Here is a 20,711-nt window from a genome sequence, read left to right on the forward strand (position 1 = left end):
ATATTGTCTCTAAAAAAATGGTATCATCTTGGCTTCTTATATATGTGTGTCTATAGAAATGTAGATTCTTTTTTTTTTTTTTTTTTTCTTTTTCTCAGTTAGACCTTGCCCCATTCAATTACACAGCCAGGCAGCTGATATTATACTCATCTCCAGGATAAATTCCCATTAGAAAGCACGAGATTGAATTTACAGTACAGCTTGAGCCTTCCTACCACAGATTATACTTTTGAATTTACAGCATACTGTTTCCATGAGATGACTGAATTACAGACGCATTACAGTGAGGCTTTTCCCTCTTGTGTCCCCGTTGCATTTGCAGACCTGGGAAATTCACATCAGCCTGTACATTGTTGGTATTACCCTTGATGCAAAACACAGTTCCTGATGTCTAGATTCCAGGGAGTTCAGGAAGAGTTATATGCCCAAATCTGTTTAGCAAAAATGAGAGTTTTGAGCACATAAATCCTCCAGCATAATTTTGAAATGATTGCCCCAGTGAATTCACCCATACACATCTTCAAATATAATAGAAAGGGATGACTACTATTGTCACACTTTTCACCAAGAGGGGATCGAATTGCAATGTACTTCAAGGAGAGAGAAATAGACTATACATGCTTAAATAATTTTAGTCGCTTAATGAGATGGAGAAAGTGAGTATATTTAATTGTGCAGTGAGCAGCAACATCATTACCTTTCATATGTAGAGATAAGAGAGAGAGAGAGTGTGTGTGTGTGTGTGTGTGTGTGTGTGTGTGTGTGCATTCACACATTCACACACATGGGTGCGTAGCTAAGGTCAGTCAAACTGTATCTGAAATAATAGGAGATAATTTTTTAAAACCTATCTCTGAGCCTTACACACAAAAAATAGGGTCATAAAAAATTAAGGATTCTATATATACATTTTTTATTTACACATTTAAAAGCAAAATACTTTGTTTTGATGCCAGAGGAGAAGGGGTCTGGGAAGGCTCTATAGCTAGCCTCAACCCACCACGTCCTCTTACCAGGTTCTTGACTCTACCAAAGGAAAGAATTCAAGGGCAGAGTCACAGTGTAAACAGGTTTAATGCAACAAACAAGACATACCGATTTCACAGAGAGAGTGTAGCCTAGCTTCAGAGACTGAGCAGGGGCCACATCAGGTTTAATACAAAAGTAAGAAATACATACTTAAAGTCTAGCACAGTGCAGACTGGCTCAAAAGAGTGAGCATCCACTTGCCAAAAGTAAATTTGATACAAAAGAAAGCACACACACCTCAGCTGGAGAAGTACATGTTGGGCCCAGGAAAGTGAGCAGTAACCCCACCTTCTGATGGAGTTCAACTGTTATGCTTTTGCTATCTAATACATATTCACATTATCTAATGAATATAAATTCCACTTTATTGAGAATGCTTGGCTATTAGGGTTATATAACTCCTTTCTACTGAGCATGGCTGGCTACTAGATTTGCATAAGTCAGCCCCCTGCAGTCTCAGTTACCCAGTTGGGGCTGAAAATAGATCCAACCAGCAACAGTAACTCTCCTCTAGGGGAGGGCACAGAGGAGGGGCCTGAGACCTCAGGGAATGGCTTGAAACCTAGAGGTGTGTCCTGAAATGGGAAAGAAACTGAGCACGTCCTATTTCAGTCTGATTTTAAAAATCTTTATTTACCTAGTGTCGTGTATATAGAATTCAAATAAGGCAGTTTTACCCTTTTTGTTCCCAGTGTAAGAGCCTCATTGCACAAGCTCAGCAGTTATACAATACTATTATTCTAAGTAAAATTTTAATAACTCATCTACATTGCAGATTAGGCAAAAAGTTTTTAAAAAAGGAAAAAGGTAACTATGGAGCATTGTGCTCTATCAATTCCGCTTTCTTTCATCCCTTATTTAAAAATTTTCTCTTGTTCCAAAGTCAACAAATTGCTGTATTCCACAAATTTTTAGGCTCACTACAGAATTTCCAGAAATGCAAACAACTCTGTAGAGTTTGATGCCTCTGTCATTGGTTCTATGGTATATAAATTCATCTGGATTCCCGATATTTGGTCAGCAAGTGTTGCCCTCTGTGGTTATTCCAGATTTTCAGAAACTCTCAAGTTCTCTACTCTATCCCCAGCTTCTTCTCTCTTAATAGATTGATGGAGTTTGGATGTGTCATCCCCACCGAAACTATGTAGAAATCTGATCCCCAATGTGGCAATGTTGGGAGCTGAGTCATGGGGGCACATCCCTCATGAATGGATTAATGCTGTCCTTAGGAAGAGGTGTAGTGAGTGAGTTCTTGCTTGGTTAGTTCCCGCAAGAGCTGGTTCTTTAAAAGACCCTGGCACCTCTTTTCTCTCTCTCTCTCTCTCTCTTGCTCTCACTTCGTCTTGACATGTGACCTCCTCGTACCTGCCAGCTGCCTGTCACTTTCTGCCATGAGTAGAAGCAGCCTGAGGCCCATGCCAGATGCAGCTGTCCTAGAATCATAAGCCAAATAAACTTCTTTTCCTTATAAATTATCCAGCCTTAAGTATTTCTGTTACAGCAACACAAAATGGACTAATACATAGATTCTCATCTAATACCCTCTGTGAAGAGGATTTGGAGTCCAATTGGGTACATGGCCTCCACTTTTTGCAGCCTCATTCTTACCTCCTACTCTAAAGTGTCAAGGACATGTCTCCCTTTTCAAGGCTAACATTTTAACTTCTCTCTTTCTCTTGTATTTGTAGTAAGACAATCATACTATTTCTAAATAATAACAATTTTATCTTCCTTTTCAATGTTTATGCCTCATATTTTGCAATGACTATAATCTCCAGGATAATGTTAAATAATGTCGTTCCTAAATTTAATGCAGCCTCTTTTAATACTTTACCATTAAATATGATGCTTTCTCTAAGTTAATTTTCTTTTACTTTATTTATGCTTATTTAATTTTTCTTTTGTCTGGCTTTTCTAATTGAATTCTGCTTAGTGCATTAATTTTTTAAACTCTTCCTTGCTTTCTAAATATATTTTAGTCCATTTATTTTCTTCTGAGTGTTATTTGAGATACATCCCATAGGTTATGCTCTGAAGTATTTTCATTGTCATTTGTTTGAAAAAGTTCATAATTTGAATTAGAATGAGGTTTTATAGTTGCCGACTGGATAGATACTTTCATGAGAGGGAAAGACAGTCTTGCATTTTGGTGAAGGTACATGGTCTATCTAATTTTTATATTTTGGAGTTTAAAATTTTGTCCCTGCACAAATACCTAATCAATTTTTATATGTTTCATGAATGTTTTAAAAACTCATTATAGTTTAAGATCTATTGCTTAAAGATCCTTTCATTAAGATCATAACATGTAGGAGAGAAAAAAACAACTAATTTTTCCTCTACCCATCTAAGTTTTTAGCTGGAGTCCCTTGTAACAAAAGACAGATTAACAAGAGAAAAACAAATAGGAGTTTATTAACATGTATACCTCATGTATACATGGGAGATACCCAGGGAAAAATGAGTAACTTTCAGAGGTGGCTTAAAATTCAAGCTTAGGTAGTATTTTTACCTAAAAGCAAAGAAAGAAGGCTGTGGGGGACGCCAGTTATGGGCAGGTGACCAGCAAAATCAAAGTAGACAAGAGTAAGGTTTGTTATGCTGATTTAAATCTCTGCCTTCTCCATCCATAAGAGTCTCTTGCAATTTTGTTATTTTTTTCTTCCTGGTACAGAGAGGGAGACACCCTTCCTTATAAATGGAGATTTCCTTTAGAGATGTAAATCCTCCTTACAAGAAGGTAATTTCTGCTCTGTTTTCATAGCTTCTTTTGTGTCTGTTTCTCAAAATAAACAGCTCAAAACAATTTTTATGACAAAGGGCATATTTTGGGTTGTCATGTTATAGTCTCCTACAAATGTCTGTCTCTTTGTTCTTAAAACTCTTACAGGACTTTGGGATCCTCTTCTAGGTAGTGTGAAAGTTTTCAGAATCAAAATGGAGCCACCATGTCAAACCCTGACAAAATACAGCCAGGGAAGGCCTTGAAAGGAGGATTCTCACACACAATTGCCTGATAATAAGAACGATCAAAAACTGTGCCAAAATCACAATCTTGCACAAAGGCCACCAAGATCTTACACAAAAAATACTTCATTGAGGACATCTGCCCAGCAACGGTCTGTACAACCTTCGACCCATGCCCCTTTGATTATTGATCCATGTAGCCAAGGATATTGCTTCAAAACAACTTATGTAACCCTCCTCATTTTACCTTTAAGAGACCTTGCCTCCCTGAATATGCCTGTAGTTTACTGCAGCACTGTATTCAACATTGCAATGCTTACTTTCGATTAAACTTATTACTGTTGGAGAACCTCTCTGTTTGTTATTCAGTTTAACAGTAGATAGTCCCTCCTCTTTTTCCTAGCCAAGGCTCTTGAAAGAATGAACACTTGCTGGATCTGCTTCTATACTTTCCTGGTCTGCTTCTATACTTTCCAGTCACTCTTTGGTATTTTTCAGCCTGCCTTTCATTTCCAAATGGTACCCCCCATATCCTAATAATTTCCTAATTGCTATATCCAACAGACCCTTCTTAAACCTTGTTGTAAGACTGGCCCGAAAGCTCGAATCTTACTTGTTGGGAAGGCTCATCTCGCAAAGACCAGGAGACAGATATTGCTGCAATCAAGCAAGAGGTTTTTTTATTCCAGCATGCTGGGCTCGCTCCATCTTCAGGACAGAAGCGGTCCCGAGCTCTTAACACGAGCATTTTTTATACAGTTTGGTAGGCAGACTTTGGCAACAGGATGAGTTGTATACAACTTATTGGTCACCTGAGGTGACTTTCAAATTCATTGGTGGCTTTCAGTGGGGTGGTATACAGACGAGGAACTGGGGAATTGTCCAACAGCCCACCCCTTGTGTGGTTAGGCCCTTCCCGGAACTGGGTGAACTTTGGGCAGTTTGGGAAGAACTTTATCTGCCCTTACCAGAAAATCCCACCCGCACGGGCTTGTAAAACCTTGCACAAGCTAATTACAGAAGCAGAAAAGCTAGTCAGTTAATATTCAAGGGCGGGGGAAGGGGTTCAGGTCCACATTGTCTCTCATCCATCTCAGTCTCAATTTGCAGCCATGTTTTGGAGAGCAAAGCTTTGCAATCAGTTGTCTTCTCTAAGAATATGTCCTCATTTTAGAGAAAGATTATTTAATTTTCATAAGGTTTAGAAGCAGGTTTACAGAGATAACAGGAAATGGAGAAAAGATGGTTGATATATTTCAGCTAGATAAATAAAAAGTAGTATGTTAAAATTATCTGCAGTCCTAGGTTTAACCTAAGCCACTGTAAAATCCTTGCTGCATGGTTTTGTATCTTTATGAAATGAAGTGTGGTAGCATTTGTGCTCTCCTGCTGTCATATATATCCTTGCTCCATGTACCTCTGTGGGTCACATTGGGAGCATGGGGAAGAGTCAGGGTTGGTCCGCAGCCTGTTGCAGTGCGTCACAGCACACTTGCAAAGAGAGGCAGGACACTGAGGCTTAAGGCAGGAGCCCTGAACACAGCAGTTCAATTTCCTGGTTTGGGGAGATAGTGATTGTCTCCTTATTAGAGCAAGAGTGAGGTGTTCAGCAAGTAGGGGTGGGGAGAAATGCTTTTCTTTCCCTGGATGTGGAAAGTCCCTGATCAGCAATGGCCACAGCAGGGCAGGGCAAGCACAGGTGCCCAATGGCTACAGCCAGGCAGGACACAGCTGGGTAAGTATGGGTGCCTCAAGCCATGCTTTGTTCTTTTGTTGGGGAGTCTGAAGGAATAATTATAGCTGATGCCTGCCAAGTCAGAGTAACTGTACTTCCTGCTTCTGTACATCTGCTTACTCAAGTCACTAGTTTGTGAAACCCTGCGTAGATACAGGCAGGGCCAGTGAAAAGCTTGCATGCCTGCCTAAGAATAGTATAAGACTGCAACCCTCCCTGCACTCAGGGTCCCAGGATTTAAAATGAGAGTTCACCTGGGTCCCACTAGCATAATAAACTCCCTGACTCTCCCGCTCTCCGAGTATCTGAAGTTTCCTTGCTGAGTTTGTTCTGTAACACTTTAGTGCAGAAGCATCCTCTGTTCAAACTTCCTTCGTCTCCCCAGCTTCCTTGATGGTTTCATTCACAGTACTGCTGGAACTCTAACTCTGGAAACCACACTTTGTGGTGCTCTGCTGAAGTCAAGTTTCTTGGTGCCAGGATCAATGTTGAGAAGTGAATGTAAGACATGTGGGGTCCAGCCTCCAGGTCCAACCGATGCCTTGGGATTATCAGAAGAGGACAGGAGGACACAGAAGGTATTCAGAAATCTGGGTACAAATTCATGAAAAAGAGTCATACAGCTAAAATAGTTGGGAAAATTAGGCAGAAGAATAGGTAACCGAAATGAGGAAATCCTTGATTCCTTAGCAAATTTCTGATCTAGCCAGAAGCTTTTCATGTGCTTCCTGCTTAGGCAGAAAGAGGACAGGTGCAGGGTGTGGAAAGTAGGGGCCTGAGGCAATTAAATGCAGATCTGGGATTTTACATAGTGTTTTCTGAGTTTGCTTTGGAAGAAGTATTTCTCATTTCTTTCTTTTCTCTCATGATCCTTGAAGCAACAGAGGTCATTTTTACATAAATTTCTCTCTGCTTGAATGTAGAAATGTTGATTGAACTTTTGAGGATGTTAATTTTAAGTGTTTCTTATCCCCAAATAGCATAAACAACACATGAACTGGATTACCATATGGAAAATAACAAGTTTTTCCTCCTTTTTACATTGAAGTCAACAGGATGCAGAAAACCTATTGTTACTTGTTACTGCTGTTTTACACATTGAACATATTAGAGATAAGTGAAGAAGTTGAGGTCAAGCTGGGCTTCTATTCTCCAGTCCTTCTCTTTTTCAAGGTTGATGTGTTACTCTTTTCAGGGTTTACTTGAAAAGTATCTGCTGACATTTAGAAAAAATTGTGTTCTTTGTTATAAATCCTATAAGCACAGTGCTGCTGCTTCTTTTTTTCTCCCAGAAAGTGAGAAAAACAGAAATTTACCAGGTTATAATGAGATTTAACAGACTCTCTGATAATTAACGACTCAGTGTTAGGTCATAATTTCTCACTTTTTTTCTTTCTGGAGAATTAATAATCAACCTTGAAGCTGGAACATGTTACAAAAGGTGAGGGTGGATTTGTGGACGGGGAGTTGGAGACCACAGAAAAGGTTGCTGCTGAAATATATACATGATGCATGTGTGTTTTTGTTATGACCTTTGGTGATATCACACATCCCTCCCACCCTTTTCCCATTTTCTTGTCCCAACTTTTCTTAGCTCATGATGTTTTCAAGTGGCCATTATACTTGAGCTCAGAGTAATTACAATGAGGCAATGTGGCCAGAGGATGGAAGCGGCTGTGGGAATAAACAAACTTTTTCTTAGCTTTGTGACATTGCAACTTGCCACATTGCAGGTTCAAAAGCGTACTCTCAAAAAATTGATTCTTATTCTGGTTTTTCAAGATCTTTTTGTGCTCTCTTTTATCAATAAGTGTAGTATTCAACTGGCATTGAGAAAAACAAGAATTAACTGATTGTCTACAATATGGCTCACAAATATCTGAGAGTTAAAATTATAAGAAGGGCGGTCATACTCTTCTATCAGAGTTTAGTTGTCAATCTCCTGTTACAGAATCATCCCTGGTTACCCTGCCCAGAATGGACATGTGGCCTGTGAGCACTTGAAATGTGGCTAGTCTGAATAGGGATGTACTGTAAATATACATTCCACACCAGATTTTGAAAAATTAATATGAAAAATGTAAAATACTTATTAATAATTTTTATATTGATTACCTGCTGAAATAATATTTTGGATATATGGGTTAAGTATAAGAGTAAAGTTGATTTCACCTGTTTCTTTTTATCTTTTTTAATGTGGTTACTGGAAAATTTAAAATTATATAGGGTATTTGTATTTGTGGCACAAATATTTTAATTGGACAGCATTGGTCTAGGTTGTTTGTCAAAATAGCATGTTCTCATGTTCCATTCCCAAGGATTCTGGTTCAGGTTTGTGATTGGGAACCAGGAATCTTCATTTTCAAACAAACAGCCCGGATGTGATCTAAGAAACACACTTAGGAAAAATAAAACTGGAGTATGGGGTAGTCATAGAGACAGATAATTGAGTAATAAGTAAAGCAATTAAATAAAGCATGATAAAGGTTAGGACAGGAGAAGTCCATGTACTATATAATGCTATATTTGACTGAGAGGAGGGGAGTCAAAGTAGGTTTCCCAGAGAAATAAGCTGTGTCCCACATGCTGAGGAGTAGTTAGCCAGGTGAAGATTGAGACTCTATTTCACATGGAGAGACCAGTGCAAAGGTCAGAGAGGAAAGCAAAGCAGCTTGGTGACTTGCAGAGTCCAACATTTATAATATGGTTGGAGAGAGAGAATAGAGGTTGGGAGAAATGAGAGATGATTCTAGAAAATTAGTTTGGACTCAGGTCATGAGAAGAACTTGTAAACTATGTTAAGGGATCTGATTTTTACCTTAAGATAATGGAACATCACTGAAGAGATTTTAAGGAATGGAGTGGCATTATAAAATGGGTAGTAGGAACATCTTGTACTCAGGGATGTATCATTACAAGGTTGTCATGGAATCAAGGAAGGAGAATGTTCATTTGAAGTTAATTTGTTTTTAATTGAGACTATGAATCATATGATTTTTGTCTCCCCCTTTTTGTGATGACTTGGAAATGTAAACCCAAATTTATGAACCTATCTAGGCCTATACAGTACATGATAGAATGTTTCAAATTTTTGTGCTACAATTTTACTAGTGAAATTGCCATTTTTCTCCCTTTTAATTCCTTCGACTTTTATACTCTCAATTAATTTGTTCTTTTGTGTTTTTATGCGATTTTAAACAACCTCGTTTTGTGAATGTTGTGAATATAGGAAGGTAGAAACAAGTATAGAATAATCTTACTCTTAGAAAATGATTCTGTACAAACTAAAGATGTGACTATTAAAAGTGTTTTTTTTTTTTTAACTGTGAATTAAGAAGAATAATGATAAAATTGCTTGGAAACTACAAATTTTGCCTTGCTTAATCAATAATTTAACAAGAATTCCTATGCCTATTGCATGCAGAATGTTGTGGTAGGCTAGAATGTTCTCCTGGGCTAGAAGTAAAGGCCATAAGTCCATGTTCTCCAAGGGAGTTTATATTTGTTTCCTTTTGTGTGTTACTTATCAAGTATGAGCTCATGAATTTAATTTATTTACTTTTTGTATAACGTAATTCCCCAAACACACTTTCCACTACTTAACAATCACGTGGAATCTAGCTTTCAATAAAAATGCTTTCAATTGCTTGTATTGATCTTTCCAGACTAGATGATGAAGTTATGCATTATTTTTTCATACCTTTGTGGTCACATGGGGAATTTATTTCATATATAGTAATAGAACTTGGCATTTATATGATAATTTCCATTTATTGCATCCATTATCTTCTACCCCAGTGAATTACAGAGTTCTGGGGAAATTGTTCTGAGGATTTTTTCTAGGCTAGGAAAGATTGCATATCCCAGGTGAAATTACAAGGTGTTTTCTCAACTTTTTCATTGCAAGAAGTTGGTGTGGAGCATTGTTAGAGAGAAGTTGAAATTGTTTCTGAGCTTTTAACTTCTATTTTATTAGAAAAGTGTAACTGTTTCTTGTAAAGCAATACCTGTGAGTTGAAACTTTAGGAGCTTTCCCTGGTTTTCACAATACCACACACTCCTTGCCTACTTCCGTTCCCTGACTATTCCTCTAAGTTTATTTTGCCAGCTCCCTTTTCCTCCCTTAGTGCAAATTAGGCATTCTTAAGGGCTCGGACCTTAACCTTTTTATTTTTGGGGGGCTCTGTCTACACTGTCTTCTTGGGTGATCTGGTCTAGTCCTCTGGGGTTTAGATGCATCTGTATGCTGATGGATCTCAAATGTACATCTCCAGCACTGTTGTAGATTGCATGGCCCTCCCCCCATCTCACTGAGGCTTAATCCCCACTGTAACTGTTGAGGGTGGGAAATCCTATTATGGTAAGTGAAAGGTGGGGCCTTGAAGAGGTGATTAGATGTTAGGACCATGCCATAGTGAATGAATTAAAAATGGTGGTCATGGGTGTGTTCTGGGTTCTGAGGGCTTAAAAAGGAGAGTGTGTGAGGAGCTGTCTCTTGCTCTCTCTGCTCCCACCACGCCGCAATGTGATACCTTGCTGTCACTGGAGTCACCACTAAAGAAAGCCTTCACCAGATGTGTTCCCTGGACTTTGGACTTCCCAGCCTCAGAAGCTATAAGCAATAAATTTCGTTTTCTTTATAAAATACACAGTTCTACACATTTTGTTATTAGCAACAGAAATGGACTAATATAAGCACTAACCTTTTCCTTAAGTTCCAGAATGGTATATTCATTTAGCTTTCTCACTGGCATCTCCAATTAACAAGTCCAAAAGAGAACTCTGGATTTCTTCACATCTAAACATGCACCTTCCCAGTATTTTCTATCTCAAAAGCAGCCTTATCTACCCAGTTGTTCAGACCAGACCTAAAGCCCATTTTTAATTCCTCTTTTCCTCATGTCCAAATGATGAAGATAGTGATAACTAACATTTATTGAGTACTTAAAGACCCTCTTCTAATGACTTCAATCTATAAGATAGGCACAATTATTATCTCTATCTTATAGATGAGGAAACTGAGATAAGGAAAGTTGGATAAACTTGCCTAGCACATGGTGGGACTGAAATCTGATCAGGAGAAAAGCCTGTTGATTCTACTTCCAAAGTTTATCCAGAATACATCCAGTAATCTCCATTTTCACTGCTAATAATGTAGTCTAAGTTACAATCCCCTCTCAACTGAACAACCTCTATACCTCCTACCAGCTTCTACTCTGTGTTCCAATCTAAACCATCTCATGATATTTTTTCACATGCAAGTCAAGTTGAAGCAGTTCAGTGATTTCCTATGGAACTCAGAAAAAAAATCTAAACTTCTTATAGGGCCTATGAGATCCTACATGATTAAGTCTCCAGATTCACTTGAATCACTCTTTTTTCCCTCATCCTCTAGACTATAACCACACTGGCCTTTTAAGTTTTTGAGAGAACAAAAGTTGTTCCTACCTCAAAGCCTTTGTACTTGCTATTCCCTCTGCCTGGAATGAACTTTCTTCAAATTGTTGAATTTCTGGCTCTTTCTCATTCAGGTTCATCACAATTACTGTCTCCTTAGAGTCAATGCCTCGACCGTAGCCCCACTCCCACACTCACCGCTACCCCATTATCCTGTCTTATTTTCTTTAGAGCACTTACTAGTGCTAATACTACCTTATGGTTTGTTGTCACTGTTTACCTTTTGGCCCTTGACTCTAACTAGACCATAAACACTGTATTGGCAGGAACACTGTCAATAGGCGCATGGCTGTATCATCAGTTCTAGAATATTGCCTCGCAAAGAGTAGGCACTCAATAAATATTTATTACTGAATACATTTTCTTTTCCTGAGGAGTTGTCCAAAAATAAGTAACTGCTACTGCTGTTATTTTATGGTCTGAATAAACCAATATCTTTGACACATTATCCCCAAGGAACTTCAGTCAGAATGAAACAATAATTTGCTTGTCAACTTTTCAAAGATATAGGTCAGTAGGGTGGGGAGCAGGGTTAGGTGAGGGAGGTTCTTGCATCAGGAACAAAATTTAAGGGAGCACCAAAAATCTTAGTGATTGAGATAATACTTTAACGCAATATTAAAGAAGAATCAAATCAGCAAAAATGACCCAAACAAAAGAGTGCTTGCATTTATTGATAAAGTTTTAAACTTACACTGAATTCTAAGATCCATGATGGCAGAGATTTTGCTTAGTTCCTCACAGTTTTCCCAGTGTCTGCCGAGAATAGTGTGGGGTGCATAGTAGGCATTCAGTAAATGTTTGGTGAATTACTGAATAAATAATCTTTGTCCCAAGAGAAAAAATTTATAAATATCTACCTCAGGTAAAGCACTAAGTTTTTCACTACAAGCTAACATAAAGTTTGAGATATAATCCTTGGCCCCAAAATGGGTCCACAGATTACAAAGGAGAATTTAAGATTACGAAATACAGTCGAGACAAACCTGATCTTTCTTCAATTTTCTATGCTTCTTTGAAGGCTTTTTTCTATCTCAATGTCCTACATTAACGCTTTTTTTTTGGCTCCTAAAGATTATCTTTTTTGATCCTACCTTGCTTTTTCCCCCCTAATCTCTTATTCATTTTTATTTCTCAGGGCCAGTGTAATAGAGTCAAATGTGCAGAGTGGGGAAAGGGAACAGTAGCCAAAATGATTTGTCTTCCTGAAATTGATGCTTCATAAGTGAAAACACTCAACCCTGGGCCATCAAAGACTGCTTATTCCTCTAACTTGATCATTTCCTGTTTCTCAAGATCCATTCTGATGTTCACTGACACAGCTGAACTATGCACATAACCATGTTTAAAGTTGGGTCATTTCACTACAGCAGAGTAATAGGAAAACATAACATCAGGTGATTGGTTGCCTTTTACTCCCACACTCATGAAGATTGATTTTTAAAAGATTATTATATTTGCTTTTATACATGTGAATATACTTGGAGATCTTTTTTTAATCATGTGAAACTTAAGCTTCTCTTACCTTAAAAGAGAAGATTGTTATCATTTCAGATCAATATTTTCTAGGCTGTTAGAATTCTTCATTTCCTACCTTGATATTTGACAGGAAAATATATGTGATCATCAACTCAAGAGTAAATCACTCCTTATAGCTTTGCCTGCTGGGATCCCTTCTCTTGTCACCTCCTTCTTAGAGGGATGATATAAAACAAATAAACGTTAACATACCTAATATAGCTAAAAATCCACTGAGTTGATAGTGAGTGAGGGGGATAGATGGCTCTGGGAATGGTAAATTGATGCAATGTTTTTCAGGTAAAAAAAATTGACAATATATATAGAGTCTTAAAAGAGTACACATTATAATCCTGCAATTCCACTTTGGAGATTATATACTGTGCAAATGATAACAAAATGTGGAGAAATATATCTGCACAAAGATAGTTGCCATTGCATTATCTGAGATGGTGAAAAATTAGAAGCAGCCTAGAGACCAACATGAAATAAACAATTGGTAAGGAAATTGTAGTTAAATCTGGTGACCGACTGTTAGCGTACACTTCAAAATGACACATTAAAGTTTTTATTAACCACATGGGAAAATGTTTCATGAAGGAGCCAGTGTACGAAATTGCATATAAAGTTAGATCTTAGGTAAATAAAAAAAGAATCACATAGACGAATTTCACCTACAGGGAAATCTGCCAAACAGTTAATAGTGATGGCTTCTGGATGATGAATTCATGTTTTTATGTGTGGTTTTATATATTTTTTATATTTTCTACAGTAAATATACGCCAATTTGATAATTGGGGGAAACAAACTGTTTTTATAAGGTCAGTAGCTCCTCCTTTGATTCAAGATTACACCCTGGAGTTCTGCTCTAGTTGTGATTGCATCCAGAACCTTAAGATTTCTCAGCTGCCTAATAAACCAGAGAACACAATGATCTGGATGATTCATCCAGGATTTGGCTGGAGCTGCTATATTCATCACAGGGTCCTCCTGTTCCCGAGCAACTATTGTGGGGTTTATGAGCCCTGGAAGAGACAGCAAGTAAGAGCTGGAATTAGCTGTATTCTGATCTCAGTTACACAGATGTGGTTTTCATTGATTTTTATGGGAGATTTGTGTACATAATGAAGAGAAAAATGTCACTGATTTGTTTTAATTTAGCTTGAGCAGTAACCCTTTACTAATGTGACTCCTTCTATAAGAGGCAAATCTGCTCTCACTTTTGTTTTTTAGCCATGGAAAGCATTGGCTTAGATTCTTATAACCCAGGAAGTCCAAGTGAGCTTCAGACCAGCCTAGGCACTTGCATGCAAGTCATGCTATTATTTGCTTTTCATTGGTTCAAATATGTAATCCTTTCAGTTATAAGTTAATGAAACCAAGATATATGTAGTGCTCCTCCTCCTCTCATCCCCCTAGTTTAGATTAGACAATAGATGAGGGTTTTTCAACCTTGGCATTATTGAAATTTTGGGATGTATACTTTTTTATTATAGAGGACTGTTCTCTAAAGGATGTCTAGCAACATCCCTGACTTCTACCCATTAGATGCTAATAGCACCTCTTTCCTCCAGTTGTGATAAAAATGTCTCTATACATTGTCAAATATCCTCTAAAGGTAAAAATAGCACCCAGTTGAAAACTATTGGATTAGACAAAGTATACAGAAAAAGCTAAACGAAATACAACAATTTTAAATTACAGACATGTTATTAAAATCATCCATACTCTTCTTGCTTAGAAAATAATTTAAGATAGCTAAAAAGAACTGCATACTTTTCAGCAATATTTAATAAAAATACATAAAGTAATAATCATAAAAATAATAAGTTTGGCTTCAAAATTAAAAACTTCTGCTTATCAAATAATTATTAATAAAATAGAAAAATCAAAGATTTGGAGAAAATATTTGCAAAACATGCATCTGACAAAGAACTTAATGTTCAGAATATATGAAGTTTTCCTACAACTCAATAGTAAAAAGGAAAAAAAAAAAAAAAAAGCCAAAAATGAAAAAAATACTTGAACAGACACTTTACAAAGGAAGATATACAAATGGCCAATATGCACATGAAAATGTGCTCAACATCTTCTGGCATTGGGGTAACAGAAATTAAATTAAAATGAGATGACACTACAAATCTACAGAGTGGCTAAAGTTAAAAAGACCGACAAAAATGTAGGCAAGTATAGGAACAGATGGAACGGCTTAAAGGTGGGAGTGCAAATTGTACACTCCAAAGGGACTCTTTGGGAAAAAGGTTTGGCAGTTTCTTATGAGGTTAAGTACACATGTGTCCTATGACCTAGAAGTTACATTCCCGCATATTTACCCAAGAGAAATAAAAATATTGATAAGACGACTTGTATAAAAATATTTGTAGCAGTAATGTATTATTACACTCCAACTCCAGCAACAATACACATGCTGACATCATGTGCCTTCTAATATAATGCAATGAGAAGGAAACAACATCCCTTCTATGACATTCCTGCCCAAAATGCATATGATGAATCCAATCAAGAGGAAGCCTCAAATAAACACTGATCTGCATGCTTCAAAAATGTCAAGTCAACAGTGATAGAAATAGGCTAAGAGACAATTTCAGAATAAAGGAAACTAAAGAGACATGACATACGTTTAGTGTAAACCCTGGACCTAGGGAGAGAGAAAAACAAAAACTACCCACAAAGCACTTTATTGGTACCATTTGTGATATTTGAATATGAACTGTGAATTAGAAAATTAAACATACATTTTCTCTTTTTATCATTTTACTGCTTTGTAAGAAAGTGTCATTTTTATTTTGGGAGAAAATACACATTGAAGTGTTGAGGGTTGAAGAGTTATTTCCCCAGCTTACTCTCAATGATTTAGAAAAATTTTTTTAGACACACACATGCACATGCACACACACACAAACACATATATGAAAAAGAGAGAGAGAATGATAAAGCAAATGGGAAAAATATGAACAATTGATGAATCTGGGTAAAGGGTATATTGGATTTTTTTGCAGCATTCCTTGCAACTTTTCTGTAAGTTTAAAATTATCAAAATAAAAAGTTTCTAATAAAAAGAAAGAAAACTATGCAAAAGATAATTAAGTGTAGTAAAGTTGAATTGCTATAAGCAAGTGTATTAGTTTCTGCTGTGTAACAAATTACCACAAATTTAGCGGCTTAAAACAGCACACACATTTATTATCTCACAATTTCCATGGGGCAGGATCATAGGCACAGCTTACTTCAATGTCTCATAAGATTTCAATCAAGATATTGGCTGGGCTACATTTTCATTTGGAGGCACAACTGGGGAAGAATCTACTTCCAAGCTCATTAAGCTTGTTGGCAGAATTTATTTCTTGTGGTTATATGACTGAAGATCTCAGCTTCTTACTGGCTGTCAGCTGAAGGTTGTCCTCAAATCTGAAAGGGCACCCACAACTCTCTGCCAAGTGGTCTTCTCAATAAGAAGTTAAAAATGTGGCTGTTTACTTCTCTAAAACCAGCAGTAGAGTATCTCAATCTAGTCTGCTTACACAGAGCCTTATATAATATAAAATGACCAAGGGAGTGATATTTCATCCCCTTTGACATATTCTGTCAGTCAGAAGCAAGTTACAGTTCCCTCCAGGGAAGAGGATTACATGCAGGTGTGAACAAAAAGAAATGGGAATTACTGGTGGGCAACCTAGGGTTTGTCCATCACAGCGTGGTATTACTACATCAGAAATGACTCATTAAATTCTATATAGTTTTTTATTTTCAATTAGACTAAGCTAAGAATGAAAAAAATATTTTCTAAGGATTGTTGATGCTATGTATTTGAGACTAATAATTTTAAATACTGAAGAAAATATTGGTCGTTTTTTAAAAATTCACTCAGAATCTGTAGTGCATATTTCCTATGCTTTAGAAATATTTTACATTGTTAATTCTCACTCCCAAATGTGTTTAGTCATAAATCTTGTACACCAAATATATCTAATATGTCTGATTATCTTTCTAGGCAATGGTAGGATTGTACTTCCCTACTCTTTTTTGAGTTAGGTATCATCATGTGACTTGCTTTCGTCAATAAAATGTAGGTGGAAATTTTAATAGCCCATGTGATCTGCTACATTTATTTATTTATTTATTTATTTATTTATTTATTTATTTATTTATTTATTTATTTAGCAGCTGGCTGGTACGGGGATCTGAACCCATGACCTTGGTGTTATAGGCTGCACTCTAACCAACTGAGCTAACAAGCCAGCCCCTCACATTCATCTTTATCCAACTCCCAATCTTTGAAAAATGTTTCAGTTGGGCTTCTGTAAGCCTGTATCCTTGAGTGATTACAATGGGCAGATCCTCCAGGCTGATCCAAATAGACATATAGTAAGAATGAGAAATGAATTTTTGTTGTGTTAATTCAATGGTATTTTTGGCTTTTTTTGTTGATTTTATTTTTATTGTAGTCTATACTGACTGGTACAAAAATTTATAACTGGAATTGGGATGCTGCTGTAACAAAAACCTAAATTACATAGTATTGGTTTAGTGATTAATTGATTTGTAGTGAGAAAATAGAAACTGAAAGGATAGTAGTGTGTCATTTTCAGGAAGGCAATATTTGCTAAAACTCCCATCTAGGAAACAAATCACGTGCTCAATGATTATAGGACCAGGGAAGAGGTTAGAAAGCAGCATGTGAGCTCCTCATATTGGTTGCTATTGATTGCACTGGCAAAGAATAGCAAGAAAGATATGATGGTTTTGTTATACAAGTTCAGGGACCAGCGCCATTCAGTGTCAGGATTGCAAGCCACAATGTTTGTGCCCAGGGCAGTGGCAGAAGATTATTCCCTGGAATGATCCCACTCTGGTTTGGACCTGACCTTCTTGTTCTCATGGGAATTCTGGGAGTCATCCAGTGTCATGTAATAAATCTCATTTTGGCTTAAACTTGCCTCAGTATATTTTGTTGTTAGTTATTGAAGATCCTGACTAAAGTAGAAAGTGTTTATATTTTCATATTCACTGAGCTATTTTTATTAAGCACTTACTGTAGGTCAGGTACTGGGGTTATATCCTGAACTATAACATGAATGTGACAGGCATGGACTTTGAATTCAAGAGGCTTGAACTCTTTAAATTTTCAGGTTGGTTTTTGTAAAGGTTTATGATTTTATATTTAATGTATACCAATAATGTATACCATCATACTAGTCAACCTCATCATGCTTTCAATTGAAATATCATTTTCAGAAATAAATGTGTTCCTATTTTATGACATTTGATATTGAAGCTATTTTCACATTGACTCAAAAATAAAACTAGAAACAAAAATTAGCAAGAAAACATTTCTATCACTTATAGCAGTTTTCCTTTCTTTCCTTTTTTTTTTTTTTTACAGTTTTTAATGCTAACTCTAATTTAATTTTGTTATAATTTTTATTTCTTTCAGGAGCACTCTTTTACCACTCGACAGTGAAACAATGCCTTTTTAAAGTTAGTGCTAATTCTTAAGTTTGACACAAGTTGCTTCGTTTTGAGAAAAGTATTACAAGAACAGAATAGAAATTGCATCTTTTAAATATATATCCTTTTAGCTTTTTTCTTTATACATTACGAATTTTATTTAAGGAAACAAAAAATTTAGACTTTTTGTAGCAAATTGGAAAGTTTGTTTATACATAGCTGCAAATTATCTTTGACAAAATAGAAAATAACATTTCATCAGAAGCCATGTTTTGCCAACAGCACATGCTTTCCTGGAGCTTTAACTGAAAATTTAATTTTGGTTTCTAAAAACTTTGTATTAGTCCATTTATGTTGATTATAACAAAAATACATGGAACTGGCTAATCTGTAAGTAAACAAAATTTATTGTTTACAGTTTTGGAGGCTGGAAAGTCCAAAGTCCTGGTAACACATCTGGGTGAGGGTCTTCCTCAGCAGTTAAGGAGGGGGTCTCACATGGCAGAATGGCAGAGAGAGAGAGAGAGAGAGAGATAACTCCTCGCACCTTCTTTTAAAGCCCTCAGAACAATACCCACAACTACCATTGAACCATCAACTTAATCACCTCTTCGAGACCCTGCCTTTCAATGATCCTAACAGAATTTCTCGCCCTCAACAGTTACAGCGGGGATTAAGCTACAATGCCTTTGTGGGGGCCGGGGGGGGGGATGGTGAGGGGGAACATTCAATCCACTTTATTCTGCCTGATTCCCCAAAACTCATGTACTTTTCACATACAAATACATTTATTTCATCGCAAAGTTTTGACTTTTTTCAACTCAAAAGTCCAAAGTCTCAAGGTCCCATCTGTGAAATCAAAACAAATGATCTACTTCCAAGATACAAAGGTGGGACAAGCATAGACTATAGATTACCATTCAAAAAGGGAGAAACAGGCCAGAAGGAAGGTATAACCGGTCTCAAACAAGCCTGAAACCCAGCAGGACAGGCATCAAATCTTACAGCTGAAGAATCATGTACCTTGACTCTGTTTAATGTCCTCTGCATGCTAGTGTGGAGGTTGGGTCCTTAAGTCCTTGGGCAGCTGTGCACCCACAGCTTTATTGGTCTCCAACCATGCTTTAACTCTCCCAGGTTGGTGTTGCACGCTGGTAGACCCACAGGTCTGGGGTCTTTGTGGTAGTCCCACTCCAATGGCTTCAGTAGGCATGGCCTTGGTGGGGTTTTTCTGCTGCAACTCTGCCCCCACATTTCTTCTTGGCATTGCTCTAACAAAGGCTCTATATGGTGACTCTGCTCCTGTGACAGATCTCTTCCTGGGCCCCAGGTCTTTTCCATACATCCTTTGAAATCCAGATGGTGGCTCCTAAGCATTCACAGCTCTGGCATTCTGCAAGCCTGCAGACCTAACACTGCATGATGGCAAGGTTCCAGCTTATAGTTTCCAAAGCTGCAGGTCCAGCCACACCAATTTAGCCATGGCTGGAACAGCCAAAGTAGCTGTGGTGCTTGTGTGGGGAGCAGCATCCCAATGTGGCTTTAGGTAGTAAGCCTGTGGAAGGCATGTCAGGCCTGTTCCCCAAGACCATTCTGTCTCTGTAGGCCTTTGGGCCTGAAATTAAAGACACAGCATCCAAGATCTCTGAAATGCCTTCAAGGTCTTTTTTTCCCATATCTTGATAATCCCTTTCTTCTGTACTAATCTCCTTAGCAAATGATTGATGGCCTGCACCATTGCATTTTTCTCTTGAAAATGCTCTCTGCTTCTCTACCACATGGCTAGGCTGCAAATTTTCTAAATCTTTATGCTTAGCTTCCCTTTAAAATTCTGGACTTACATCTTGCTTTTACCACCATAATTCAGCATAGGCTGTTGCAAGTAGCCATGTAGCTTCCTTAATGCTCTGCTGCTTAGAAATTTCTTCTGCCAAATACCCTGGGTCAGCACCTTGAAGTTCCATATTCCATAAAACTTTTGGGCCTGAACAAAAGGCAGCCAAGTTCTCTGCCAGTTCATAACAAGGGTGATCTTTTCCCCAGTTTCCAGTAAACTCTTTCTTATTTCTATCTGAGACCTCCTTAGAGTGGTCTTTACAGTCCATATTTCCATAAGCATTCTGGTCATCACCATTTAACTAGTCTCTAAAACATTCCAAACTTTCTCTGGTTTTCTTGTCTTCTAAACTCCCTTCAGCAACTAGTCTCTTTCTAGCTTGCTCCTTCAAATTCTTTTAGCCTCTCCTCAACATGCAGTTCCAAAGCCACTTCCACATTTTCAAGTACTTGTTACAAGCAACACTCTGCTTTCCTGGTACCAATTTTCTGCATTAGGTCATTTATGCTGCTTATAACAAAAATACCTGGAACTGGGTAATTTGTAAGTAAATGAAATTTGTTACTTACAGTTTTGGAGGCTGGGAAGTCCAAAGTCCAGAGAACACATCTGCTGAGGTTATTCCTTGTCAGTAAAGGAGGAGTCTCACATGGCAGAATGGTGGAGAGAGAGAGAGAGAGAGAGAGAGAGAGAGAGAGA

Source organism: Cynocephalus volans, chromosome 1, assembly GCF_027409185.1.
Source record: "Cynocephalus volans isolate mCynVol1 chromosome 1, mCynVol1.pri, whole genome shotgun sequence".
In the NCBI taxonomy this organism is placed as follows: Eukaryota; Metazoa; Chordata; class Mammalia; order Dermoptera; family Cynocephalidae; genus Cynocephalus; species Cynocephalus volans.